This window comes from Monopterus albus, unplaced genomic scaffold, assembly GCF_001952655.1.
Source record: "Monopterus albus unplaced genomic scaffold, M_albus_1.0 scaffold214.1, whole genome shotgun sequence".
Lineage (NCBI taxonomy): Eukaryota > Metazoa > Chordata > Actinopteri > Synbranchiformes > Synbranchidae > Monopterus > Monopterus albus.
This window is the reverse complement of record NW_018128094.1, coordinates 1,147,946-1,162,495: the sequence shown is the minus strand read 5'-3', so window position 1 is coordinate 1,162,495 and position 14,550 is coordinate 1,147,946.

The following is a 14,550-nucleotide window of genomic DNA, read 5'->3' as shown; positions in this document are numbered from 1 at the left end:
TGCTCCTCCACATCGAGAGGAGCCAGCGGAGGTGTCTCGGGCATCTCTTTCGGATGCCTCCTGGGCGCCTTCCTAGGAGACCCAGGACACGCTGGAGGGACTATGTCTCTCCGCTGGCCTGGGAACGCCTTGGCATTCCCCCGGAGGAGCTGGAGGAAGTGTCTGGAGAGAGGGAAGTCTGGGCATCTTTGCTTAGACTGCTGCCCCCGTGACCCGGCCCCGGATAAGTGGAAGAAAATGGATGGATGGATGGATGGATCTTTCAGATATAAGGATAAGGATAATCACCTTTATTGGCCAAGTATGTTACACACAAGAAATTTGTTTCCGGTACAGAACCGGAACATTGTCCATACATTGTCCCCCAAAAACATTCACCTCAGACTGCAACTTGTAATCAGTCATCTTCCTTGGTATATCCTCCCTAGAATCCATTAGAAAATAGCACACATACAAAACTAACCAACAATACCAACAGTAAAGGGAAAGGCTGTGCCATGGACGTGAACAGACCAAAAGCAGCATTGGCAATTCAAAATTCAACAGCACAGTGAAGCACTGTCTTGTTACAATACACATACATGTAGCTGTATAAGCATAACACATATCATTGCAAATACATCAACAATTACATTTCAGCTTACAAAATATGCACATTTTTGAACACCACCTAATGTAAACATACACAAATCTGTGCTGCTACATCACTTTAAGCTGAAAAAACTTAGAAAAAAATCAACTGGACTAGGTTTTTAGGTCAAAGACGTTTCACCTCTCATCCAAGAGGCTTTATCAGTTCTGCCTGACTGGTGTTGAGCCGGAGATATTTATCCCCCTCGGTGGTGTTTCAGTCCTTTGATGCCCAACAATGTCCCCTAACGATTGAGTCATTATAGCCCAGTATTGGTGAGTGTCGTTACCTGTCTTTGAACCCTCACCTGTGGACCGACGCCTATTGTCCTGGTGGGCATGTTTGGGCAGAGATCTCAAAACAGAGTTGTAGATGGATGACAAGTTGTGTCTTAGTCCGCCACCCCTATTTAGTGAGGGGTGTTCTATTTTTACAAAAATAGCTTCCTTAACTTCTCTCTCAAACCAGCGATGTTCTCTGGAGAGGATCTGGACTTCACTGTCCTCAAAAGAATGTTCTTTGTCCTTCAGGTGGAGGTGGACTGCTGACTCTGGTTCACTGGTGTTGACCCTCCTGTGTTGGGCCATGTGTTTGTGCAGCGGCTGCTTAGTTTCACCAATGTACAAGTCGTTACACTCCTGACTACATTTAATAACATACACCACATCACTCTGTTTATGTCTGGGTGTTTTGTCCTTCTTTTTTTTCCCGCTTGTTTTCCAACTATCCCTTCCTGACCTGCTGCTGATTACTTGGCTCAGGTGTGTTCAGCCAGTCAGAAGCTAGAAGATACATCTTAGATGAAAGTGGAGTGAGGAAAGATAAAGTGAATTGGTATCTTCCAGCAGCTCCTGCTCCAATGCCACCTGCTGGGCTTCATGTGCCACTGCAATCCTGACAGCAAGGTCAAGTATTCCAGAATGAGGGTGTAACTTTGTATTGTATGTATTTTGAAGGGACTGTACCATACATACCATACCATACCAACTTTATTTATAAAGCACTAAAAACCAACCAAAGTGGACCAAATTGCTGTACATTGCAATAAAACAGTATATATTATAAACCCAAAAACAACAATATAAAATATAATCAATATAATAAATGACTAAATCAACACAAAAATAAAATATCAAAATGCAAGGGAAAATAAATGAGTTTTTAATAGAGACTTAAAAACAGACAGGGTAGAGGCTTGTCTAATGGACAGCGGTAAGTCATTTCAGAATTTGGGACCAGCAACTACGAAGGCTCAATCACCTCTAAGCTTACGCTTTGTTCTTGGGACTGAAAGCTATTTGTTCCCAGTTACGCTTAACCAGTGAAACTCAGAGAGACGAGGCGGTCCAAGTTGATACAAAAAAACGTGCTGGTTTATTCAAAGGATCACAGGTAAAATTAACATTACACGTCCAGGTATCTTCCACCTCCAATACTGCGCGCAGGCAGATGAAGAATGAAAGACCCCGAACCCAACAGGCCTGTACATTATATCTGGTTTGGGCTAACCCCATTCTACACAGGCACGTCAAACCGTGACGTCACCTGATATGTCAGCTTTACAGCTGACCGTAGCAGTAGTCAAAACATGGAGAAAATCAATGTGTGTGTGTGTGTGTTGATTAAGTGGTGTGTATCTAAGAACATACAGGACATTCAGAAACATGTCTGGACATTAAGCCTATGACGATATTATGATTAAGATTATGGCTAAACATATCATACAATAGCCACTTTCTATCTAGTTATCCTGGAACATAAACAACCTGGAGTAACTCATGGAAATGAGTAAGCATTTAAACAGTCTAACTAGACATCCTGTCTCCACTAAACTTTTCTAATACAACAAGTATCTAACCAATATCTATCTGACTAAAAAATACCTAACAGCCTCCTCCTTGCTTTGGTGAAGACCCACTTGGGGTATCCACAAGCCTTAAGGGAGTTCTGGATGTATAGTTTCTCCTTCTTGGCCCCTTCTGCAGTTGTGGGCACTTCCTCTGCCCTGTGATTTAAAGTTCTGATGACTCCCAGTTTGTGTTGAAGTGGATGGTGTGAAAACAGATATTGGTCTATGTGTGTGGGTTTCCGATATACTTCTACCTTCAGGCCTTTGTTCCCTCCCAAATGGACTGCACAATCCAAAAAGGCCAGACAGTCATCTCTGGCATTCTCATGAGTGAACTTGATGCTGATATCCACAGAGTTGATATGCTTGGTGAAAGCCTCTACCTCCTTGGTCCTGATTTTAACCCATGTGTCATCCACGTAGCGGAACCAGTGGCTGGGAGCGGTACCAGTGAAAGAAGACAGGGCTTTTTCCTCAAATTCTTCCATGTACTGGTTAGCAACTATAGGATACAACAGGGAGCCCATAGCACAGCATGTTGCTGCCTATAGAAGTGCCCCCTAAACTGGAAGTAGGTAGTGTTTAAACAGAGTTCCAGCAGAGTGCATACATGGTCTGGGGTGAGGTTAGTCCTGCTGTTCATTGTGCCATCCTTCAAGAGTCTCTTCTTCAAACTAAAAACCTAGCCCAGTTGATTTTTTTCAGTTTTTTCAGCTTACTATGACCTGGATGACTGAGAATCTGCACGGACATATTACATCACTTTAACTCATAACTCATTCACAGCTAGAGAACAATGTCTGTACTCACCTATTTGAACATCATTATCCTGGCTTTGCTCTACGCAAGTTCTCAATGATATGACTTGTTCAAATTTCTTGAAAAGTCCAGGCTACAGCTCTTTGGTAATGAAGAAGGGACAGCTCAGCTGGACTGCTAGCCAGGCCATTGTCTTTTGTTTTTAGCTAATGTTAGCTCATCTTTGCTTGCATTCGCTGACTACAATGCAGAACAAAGAAAGAAAGAATCCAGTTTCTTCAGTTTTGAAACTTCATATTCCAAATTTTCTACTTTCTCTTTGAGCACCACTTTTGCTGTGGCCAACCTACCTCAAATAACCCCAAAAGAAGACATCCAGTAGGCATCCCACTCAGACGGTCCAACCATCTCAACTGACTCTTTTCACATGTTATCACAGAAATGTCTCATAGAGCAAAATATTTTGGATGAATGCTGAAGTTTCCTTTGTGATACTTCCACTTAACACCAGCCCTACACTCAGGGACAAGACTTTATAGGTGCACATGAGTTAAAACCCAAAAACCTGAAAAACTCAAACATTCAGTATTATTCAGAGGTACAGAAGCAACAGAACATTTGTACTAGTTCCCTTGCAGTAGGATTGTAGTTTGTAGGTAACTCTGAGAATGTGACAGATTAAATGTTTTGCACATGTAGTACAACAGTTTAAATGTAAGTGATAGCACAATGGCCATTAACACCTGCTGTAAAACCCACTGTAAATGTTAAAAGGCAGAGAGGAGGCTGGCTAGAATTTCATACAGATTTAAAATAAGTATTGAGTGAGTGAGGGTCAAACAAAAAGAGCAAATAAGGCCACGGCCTGAAAATGCAGGCATGAAAGATTGGCAGACAAGAATGGAGGAGAAAAATAGAGACACAGCAGGAGACTTGGAGTTTATTCAACATGTGAAGGCTAATCAATAACTCTGTCTGGGCAGGACTGGAGGGAAAGAAGTTCCCCTGTGTACACACATGCATGCACACACAGTGAAATTCTACTGGTTTTTGGTATAATAAATAATAAACATTTCTCACTGTTGGAGTCGCTGCCTGTCGACATGGGTTGGGGAGGCTGGGAATTGAGCTGCAATCCTTCCAGTTAGGAGATGACTGCACTCCTGTTAGGTGGCAGGCTGGCTACGGCCTCTCTCTCTAGGTGTCTCTGTTTCACCTTCCCCTTCTCGGTGGATCTGGCTGCAGCTGTGGCATATTCTCTAATTAGGCTGCAGGTACTTAAGTGGGGTGTGCTGACTCACTTGTTGCCAGTCTGTTCAGAGATTCCAGCTCTGCTTCTGCTCCATCCTGCTTCCTTGTGGCTGGTAGTGAGGTACCAGTTTCTCTATGTCTTCCCCAGCTTGGTTTGACTTTAGATTCAGTAAAGAAAACTAAGTGTTAAGGTTCATACTGATACTAGGACCCAAAATGCAGACCAGGACTAGGAAGAAACTTTAGAAAGTCTTTATTATAGTAAGGAGTACAATGTTCAAACCAACAGCAGGGAACAAACTCTGGTCAGGAGCGGCCCAGCACATAACAAGGAACAAGCACGTAGTCGTAATTGAGGAGCCAGGAGCACACAGGTGAGTGGAGCAGACAGGAGAGTGGTTGGTGTAGCTGGAGCAACTGGAACGCCCAGGAGAGGCATCTGCATTTATGGTAGGTCAGGGAGCACACAGTGGATGCTGCTGGACTGGTGTAGCGACAGCATCACCGGAGATTCAGGAAACGTAAGTAGAGTTAGGCAGAGGAGTCAGCCACATTGCTGTAAGGTAAGGAACAAGCCATAGTGGCGCTGGTGATACAGGAACTCACAGTTAAGTTGAGTAAGGCAGAAGTGTCAACAGTGTTGCTGGCAAGTCAGGCACACACAGCCTGAGGTGTAGGACAGGAGTGTGACAGCTTTGCTGATGATTCAGGTACTCAGTATGTAATGTGAGACAAACTCCACCAAATCAGAATGGTACAGAATCAGACAACAGTCCAAAAGTGTGCCCATGAAAAACAAAGATGCCAGAAGGCTAACTGTTCAAGCAAAGTTCAGCATCTATAATGGTGCCCTATAAAACAAACAAAAATACAGTTCCTCAGGGGATGCCTCAGGAGAACAAGGCAAGTCCTGAGGACAAACTCAAAAAGGATGGTTTAGACGCTGGCAGCACTAAAACCATGCTGGATGGGAAGCTCAGGTCCAGGCAAGACATGGAGGTGGAAGATCCAGATGCCAGACAGGAAGCTGGAGAGGCCACTCGGGCAGTATTCCCAGGGATGGGACAGGAAACTGAAGAGACCAATCGGGTGGACTACCCTGGGACCGGACAGGAATCTGAACAGGCCACTCAGGTGACGATCCTGGAACCAGACAGAAACCTGAAGAAGCCCCTCGGGTGGAATGACCTTGGAACCAGACAAGAACCTGAAGAGACCACTCTGGTTGATGAACTCTGGATTGGGCAGGCAGCTGGGGAAGCCACTCAGGCAGATGTCTTTGGGACCAGACAAGAAATTGATAGAGCCGAACAAGCGGACGTCCTCGGGATCAGGCAGGAGGCTGGCAGAGCTGTCCAGGCAGACGTCTTTGGGACCTGGCAGGGTCCTGCCTCTGAACCAGGCAGGAAGCTGAGAAGGCTGTTCTGGTGGGCACCCTCTGGACCGGGCAGGAAGTTGAGGAGTCCGCCCAGAGAGACAAGCTCAAAACCAGGCAGGAAGCCAGAGACACTGACTGGGAGGACAGCCACCGACTCAGGGAGGGAACAGAGAGGACCACTTCAGAGGATGGCCATGGGACGATATAACAAGGTGAAGTGACCGACCAAACCAGGCAAAGAACTGAGAGGACCACTTTGGAAGATGACCTCGAAACTGGGCAGGCAACAGAAAGGACTATTTTGGAGGATGTCCCGGGTGCCAGGTGAAGAGCAGAAGAGGCCATTATATGATTAATTTGTTGTAAGGAAGAGCATTAACTTGGGCGGAGGCTATGTTCTCTCCCAGCAACCCCTCAGTAATTTAATGTTTGAAAATTTTGTATCAGAACCCAAAAAAGTGTTCGATCACCCTGACGGCATGGGAGATGCTTCAAAGCATTTACTGAATTTACAACAGGGAGTCAGGAGTGTAGCAGAGTACTCCGTGGAGTTCCGAATTTTGGCAGGAGATGCTCAGTGGAACAACAAGGCTCTGTGTGGTGTGTTTATAAGGGCTTAATAGAGTCATTGAAAGATGAGTTGGCAGCTCATTACGAGCCGGCCGATTTGGACTGTCACGTATCTCTGGCCATACGCATTGACAACCATCTGTGTAAGCAGTGTCAGGAGTGTGATTTTGAGTCACGACCTAGAACTACTCCTCACATGAGTTCACCTTAACCGGAAGCAACATGGAAGCCTCACTACTCTGCAGCTCCAGGTTCCCATGTCCTATGCAACTAGGCTGAGTTCCCCTTTCGGTGGAGGAGAGGGCTTGGAGGATGAGGATGGGTGCATGTTTGTACTGTAGACAAGTGGGACACTGGATTGCCATCTGTTCCATACGCCCAAAAGAGAGAGGCCACCAATAGATGTGGGGGTCATGTCAAGCCTGTTTATGCCAGTCCTTGTGTTGACTTGTGTTGTAGGTATCAAACAGCAGCAGCAGGATGGAGTCACAGTTTGTGTCATTTGTCTGAATGTTTGTTGTATATGTATTTAAGGGAAAATAAGTCACAAATAAAAGGAGGAGACATGCCAACACAGGATTATTATGCATTCTGCTGGATTAATAGGGTCAAGCTATTTACAACTCAGGTTTTTCCACCTCTAAAAGGGAGGCATAAATACAGAATGTGCATTAAGCATAGGTTACTGTATATACAGTATTAAGCTTGATCATTAGACATAAATGAAGCCAATTATTAATGAACACAATATGTGAATATGGTAGCAGAAAGTACTCAATGAACACTTAATTTAAATTCACTGCAGCCCACAACTAAATGTTTCTGTTGTCCTAAAACATTTGTTTGGGTTTGTCTGCATTTACCTCCACCTGCTCTATTCATTTAGAACTGTTCTATCTATCCCTCTCTCTCTCTCACTCTCTTTGTGATTCTCTGTATCCTGTCTTTGTGGTGCCTTCCCATATCTATTTACCATACATGCTTACTGTGTCCTAATGCATCAAAAATTAGATATTTGGCCAAGATTTTGATATCATAATTTTCTAATATCCTAGTAATAGAATAATACAGCAAGTCCTCAAACCTATATGACCCATATAGTCATTTGTCCCTTCTTTTTCACATATCCCATAGGGGTATCTCATTAAATAGCACTCCTACAGCAGTGGGAAGAACTACAACAGCTCCATCCACATTAACAACATTTACAGACTTTTATCATTATGAAAACCATTTATGGAAACCATGGAAACACGACAGCTAGCAACTAGCTACTGAAACTCCATTGTCTTGGAAACTGTCATAAATATGCCATTACACTTATGAAACAGTCACTGGTTATGTTTTTCTACACAGTACTTGAGTAGGTTCAGGTGGTTCCCTGATAAACTAGTGGCTAGGGTGCAGCACTCTTGCCGTCTCTGTCTGTCCATCTCCACATGGAAGTTGGGTTACAAATGAAAAACATATCTTGTCTGCAACCGGGTTCTGTTGACAAATCAACCTAAGTAACCCATCCCCTACCCTAAAGGGACATCTCCTGAAATAGCACACTTATGTTGGAAGGCAGAATGGCAAAAAAACTCATTAACATTAACAGCAGCATTAGCATGAACAGAAACTGTCACAATTTCATTATGTTGAGGCACACAAATGATTTGGCAAGATTTAGGAACTAAGGTTGCTTGGTTAGTTTTTGAAAGAGATCAGGGGTTCGAATCTTCTTCCTCAGTAATGAACATGGGGTTATGGTTGTGGAACTGTCAAGGATTAAAAAAACATCCACATTTCATACAGAAATTGAACACAGGTCTACTGTAGGATAATCTTGTATTTTCTGACCCATTCATTCACCCCAGCCTCCTCCTAATGTGGACTTTGTGACTGTAAAATACTTAATTATACACTTAATTTCCTCCTTCGCTTGTTTACTACAGCTGCTAAAAGTCATCCAAATATAACATGTCACTGCTGGTTGGAATAACCTGCTGGCACAAGCCACACAAGAATGGTCTCATACTATTTGAAAAATATTTTTGCTATTATGATTATTATATAATACATACTGTATGGAAATAATATTTTGAATGAATTGGGGCAAAAATTAAATGTCCCAAACCTGATTTCTGACAGCATAAAATTTTAGAGACCTGGTTAATGTTTAAAGCCACTTCATCATTATGCTAAGAGGATAAGTCTCACCTGAGGAGGTTCTGTAATTGGAATGATTAACTGGGAGTCCATTGAGTTTAATCCCATCAGAATCTGCTGTGTTATAGGGTTTTATCAGACTTTTAATGACCAATTTCACAATTTTTCTCTCTCTCTGGTTTCTATAATTGCTTTAACATGCTTGTGATGTTGCTGTTGCTGTGGTTGTGAGTGTGATTTAAAGGTGTGTCTTAAAATAAAACCACAACTGTAATGGGAATAGATGGAGGAATTGAATTGGTTAGAAGACAGCTATCTTGATGTTAGTTATAGGAGTTATTTTAAAAAAGAGAAAGCAATGAAAGATGTGTGTAAGCACCTATAAAGAAAAAAAAGCTAGAGACAAACAAAATAATCAAAGAAGACAAGGCAAGAAATTATGTTACTTCCATGCTGTGCTGAACATGTAACATAGCACCCCTCCACATTATCCCTCCTTGTTGGTTAAGAACACTTAGGAGATATTTACTAACTCTGTTACAAATTACTCTCAGGTGCACAAAATTGCGGCACCACAGTTTTTCAATTTAGTGGTGTATTTAAAAACAATGATGATGTGCATGAGTACGGCCACAGCTGTGTTAATTTGAATACAGGGCTGCTCAAAAGGATCTGGTTCCTGCATTGTGCACATGTGGACTGACAGGAAGGGTTTAAAGGAACAAAGTTTAAAGTGACTGAATATAATTCAATCTCATGTTACATTACCTGCAGCCTCTGGACAAAAGTGTTTGTGGTCCAGTTAAGAGCAACAGAGGTCTTGATGGTTGGATAAGCTCCAATTCAGACAAAAGAAACTACCATACCAAATCCCAGAATGTGTGAATGAGGCTTTCATGTCAGAGATATACAGCAGATACATTATTTCCGGATGCAGAGTTTGAGCCATCTATGGTGTCAGACAGGCCAAACTCTGAGTCCAACCTTCTGATGCAGACAATGCACCTGTGGTTTCATCCTCTATCACTGCTTAGCTGCCTTCTCCATACCTCCACAGCAAATACTGTATGTGGCTCCTCAAAATTCTTCCCCTAATGAAAAGGCAGATGCCCAGGATACAAATGAACCCATGTGAAGACAAGACTCCTGACTAATACACTTGAAAAGAATGCACTTGAAAGGACTCTTGAAGAGTACCATCAAAGAACAAGGAAAGAAGAAGCAAACCAAGGAGAAAAGGCCAAAATATTGTTTTAAAGTAACACCAGTCTAATCTGTTCATCATGTAATATTTACGTTGTTTTCCTCTTTGGCTTTCTAGCTCACACCATGCGGAACCTCAGGCATCACATGGGCCAACAGAGGCCTTTGAATACATATACGTTTTCACCAATTGGATGAGACTCAAACAAATTTCTTTTGTGTAATAAATTTTTATTTATTTCTAATACAGTTTTGCAAAGTGCCTTGTTACTAAGCCATTATCCTATAAAAAGCACCCAAGGTCTAATGACATGTAATGTTTCCTTTATGGCTGTGGTTAAAAAACTAATAGGAGATGATGATCTTCACATGAAAATGTTTATGATGACATACTGTATGTTTATGTTTACCTGACAAGGACTTTGGTGGCCATGTGAATTATAGCTGTCAAAAGCAAAGGAGGCATTAGTGTGACGTCTGTGCTGCAAAATCTGTTAGGGAGTATGTCGTTATGACTGATGGCCAGGCCAACCTTGGGGGAAATCAATAACATGACAAAGCTTTTATGTGCCCAAATATACTGACATACTGTACAAGCATCAAGCCCTTTATTAGGCACCTGTGTACATTTGAATGAAATCCAGTACAAGACGTTGACACTTGTCTTTATGAAATAGTCATAAATGTATCTATTTTCTGGTGTTACTCTGGACTCTGTTACATTCAGTGGTGTTCCTAATATTCTGTCTGGACTAGAGAATGGTGTTACCTGTCATATGACCCAGCCGGATAATGACAGTGAGAGACCAAGACATCATTTAACATGATTGCATAGGAATGCTCACCAAATTTATTAGGAAAGAAAAATAAAATAAAATAATTGGTTATCATTGATTAGTATTATGAAATATTATATAATGATCTTTTTCCCCCCGGTCCTCATATCTCTATGTATTATTCACCAAAATATCCTATTCTCCATTTACTGCCCTTTATCTACTCATCTTGAATTTTGCCTTGTAATTTTTATCTGTTTCAGTACAAAAATAAATATTTGCTCTCAGTAACAAACACAGAAAATCAAATTGCATGTGTGTTTTTAATGGATTCCTTGCAATTCTGACATCTGTCTGTACAGCTGTCAATTTAACATGACAAATTGTGTCATAAAATAAGTGTCAAGATCAGATTTTTATATTGGATTTGACTCACAAATGTAGCATAGTAAAACAGTGACCCAGCATACAAACATACAACACATACACACAAGAGGAAATTATGTGTGTGTGTGCGCATGTGTGTGCGTGTACATGTACTGTTATTAATCTCTGTTTTGTCCTTGAAAAGCTGAAGGCAAGCCCAGTCCTTTTGGTCTCTGTTACCACCTGCCAAGACATGCCGCCCACATCTCATTTACAGGAGGTTCTCTCTCTCACACACACACACACACACTCACACTCATGCACAAAAATATATGTCCAATGCCCTTCAACCCTTGTCTTTGTTCAGTTTTCCTGCTTTCATATCTCCACCCCCCACCAAAATCTCCAGCAGTGCTCTGGTCTTAAATCTCCACCTCATCAGTCTAAAGCCAACACTGCAGTGTTGCTGTGACATTACATACAAACACATCCTTGCTGTTGTCACTTACAGGGTCCAAACATAGACTTGCAATCATTTCCAGGAGATTTACCCTAACCATAAGTAGAAATGCTATTTGCGCAACCCTTACCCTAATACTTAACCAAAGCTGACACTTACTCTAACCTTACATCCTGTCATTTTAGTAAAATTCAACAATTTAGTCTTGGCGTTCGGTCCCCACAAGTGACTTGCGATCCCTACAAAGCAGTGTGTACATAACTGCCCATCCAGTACATGTCTGAAAAAATGGATTCTCCTCATTAACATACTGTATGTGTAACAGAGAAAACAATGTAGCAAGGCCTATACACATTTCAGCCATTCTGCTCCATGGATAAAGTGTTTGTGTATACCTATACCTAAGGCAACTCTTCACACCTTTCACACTTCAGACAGGTTAGTGTGTACATAACTGCCCATCCAGTACATGTCTGAAAAAATGGATTCTCCTCATTAACATACTGTATGTGTAACAGAGAAAACAATGTAGCACTTTCCAGAGCAGAAAATATTTTATTTTCTGTCTATTCAGTCCCATGAATAACACATTTCCATTCAGTTCTCAAAGAAACAAAAACACCTTTAACACAAGCTATTTCACAGGCATTTCCATTTATAAACAATATTACTGAAGAAGGATATAATTTGTCTAGTACAGTATAATATGAATTTTCCCACAACCCTCCAGATCCAATTTAGCCTTTGGTTCACCTTTCTTCAGTTTGCCTTCCTATTTAGTCTCAAGTTATGGACTTGACTGAAAACCAGCATGTCAGTTTTCACTGGTGCAAATCCAAACCCACTGTTATGGTTTAGTCCCCCTCACCAGGAGGGTGAGAGAGAACTGAGGTTGGACTCAAGATTGCCGACCCAGGTGCTAATAAAAATGGTGGTTTAATGGTGCGAACAGAATCAATGAATACATACAACAGGGCTAAGCAAAGACGGCTGAAGAGAACAGGATGGCCAAGGGAGTAGACAGGCTAATGGCAGGAACCAGGAGAGGAGGAGGATCAGAACGGACAAGGGAACAGGCAAGCCAACCAGGTGGGTAGGCGAACAAAAACAGAAATCCACAGCACAGGAACTGCCAATGGATAACAAAAAGAACGTCTAGCTAACCACATGGAAAAAAACAAACTCAGAGATCCACAGCACAGGAACTGTCAGCGTGGACATATAACATTAAACATACAACCAACGTACAAAATGCGATCCAGAGCACAGGAACTGTCAGCGTGGAAAACAAAATGACATATAATACATACCACGAAAATAAGTCTGTTACAGGGTATGCGAGTTAGGTAAGGTAGGTAATGCAAGTTCAGTTAATGCTCTGGCGACGACAGAGCGTCTGCCAGAGGAATTAATAAGGAGGACAGGTAATCACCGGGATGCACCGACAAATGAGTCGCTAATTACTGGAATGCAACACAGCTGAGGATGCAGAACCCGCAAGATCAAGAGAGCAGAGGAGAGAAAGGTGGAAGAGAGGCAGGTCGTGCTGAGCGGACCTGACACCCACCTACGGAAAAGCTGAGTAAAGGAAATGACCTGTTAACCCCAAAATTAATTCAAGTGCTGACATTTAAATGTATTATGTAAATTTTAAAGATTAAAAACACAAAGTTAACAAAGGGTACAAGAAAATATGAGAGCTGTGACTGACATTATATACAGTTTTAGATTGTAATAGACTGTAAAAATTGTTTCACTAATGCATAAGCAGCATTTTACTGTTTTGTCTGTAGTCTAGTAGTTTCCAAACCTATCAATCAGGACCCCTCCAGAAGGTCACAAGATAAATTTGAGGGGCTGTGAGATGATCAGTGGGTTTGGAAACTGCTGCTATACATTTTAATTTATTTTTGAACATAAATAGCCTTTAATTTTTTTGTGAAATATTGTATACTTGTACTTTTTGGGGCCTGAGATAGTACTGAAATCAATCTGAGAAGTTTACAATGGAACTCAGCTTTTGGTGTAACTGGAAACAAATGATGACATCTGAAACTGTAACAAACTCTTCCTTTCTTTTTAAATTGAGAAAAATACTTAAGAAAACACTGGTTTAATCTTTGACAATGCATGTATTTCATAATCTTATTACATGTTTTTATTTCAAATAAAATCTGAATAGAAACTAGTAATTATAGCCGTCAAATAAAAATTGGGAAATAAAAACTTTTTTTAGTTTAGCAATTGGTGTAGCAAGCAAGCAAATTTGTTTTATATAGCACCTTTCTAAACCTAAGTTACAAGGTGCTTTACAGTAAACACAAAAGAATAAAACCAGATAAATCACACATACACAATAAAATAATAACAGTGCACAATCAAAAACAAATACATCAGTCAGAGATGTTGTTAAAGGCCTGTGAATACAAGTGAGTTTTAAAGAGTGATCGAAAAACAGCCAGGTTAGGAGCAGATCTAATATCCTGTGATAGCCTATTCTACAGTATGGGAGCCTGTACTGCAAAGGCTCGGTCTCCCCAGTGTTTTAGTCTGAACTTAGGCCTTCCAATCAGTTGTTTCTGGATGTACCTAAGTGTCCTCTCTGGAACATAAAAATGTACAAGATCAGAGAATAAGAAGGTGCTAGACCAGGCATGGGCAAACTACGGCCTGTTAGGCTTTTTAATCTGCCCCGCCAAACTTGTCCAAATTATATTATTAAATAGCCTATTCTACAGTATGGGAGCCTGTACTGCAAAGGCTCGGTCTCCCCAGTGTTTTAGTCTGAACTTAGGCCTTCCAATCAGTTGTTTCTGGATGTACCTAAGTGTCCTCTCTGGAACATAAAAATGTACAAGATCAGAGAATAAGAAGGTGCTAGACCAGGCATGGGCAAACTACGGCCTGTTAGGCTTTTTAATCTGCCCCGCCAAACTTGTCCAAATTATATTATTAAATTATGTTATCATTAAACCTCATTCGTTTTGCCCTTTCCCTGCAATTCCCGTGTTTCCCCCCTTTAGACACATTGACCTCTCTAATTAACTTTTTCGCTTTGCCCTTTGACGCCTTCTGTAAAAATGAGTGGACCAAAGAAAATAAAAGTGGACAGTGTGTGCCGAGTGTTTAATAAGGAGTGGACAACAGCTACTGCTC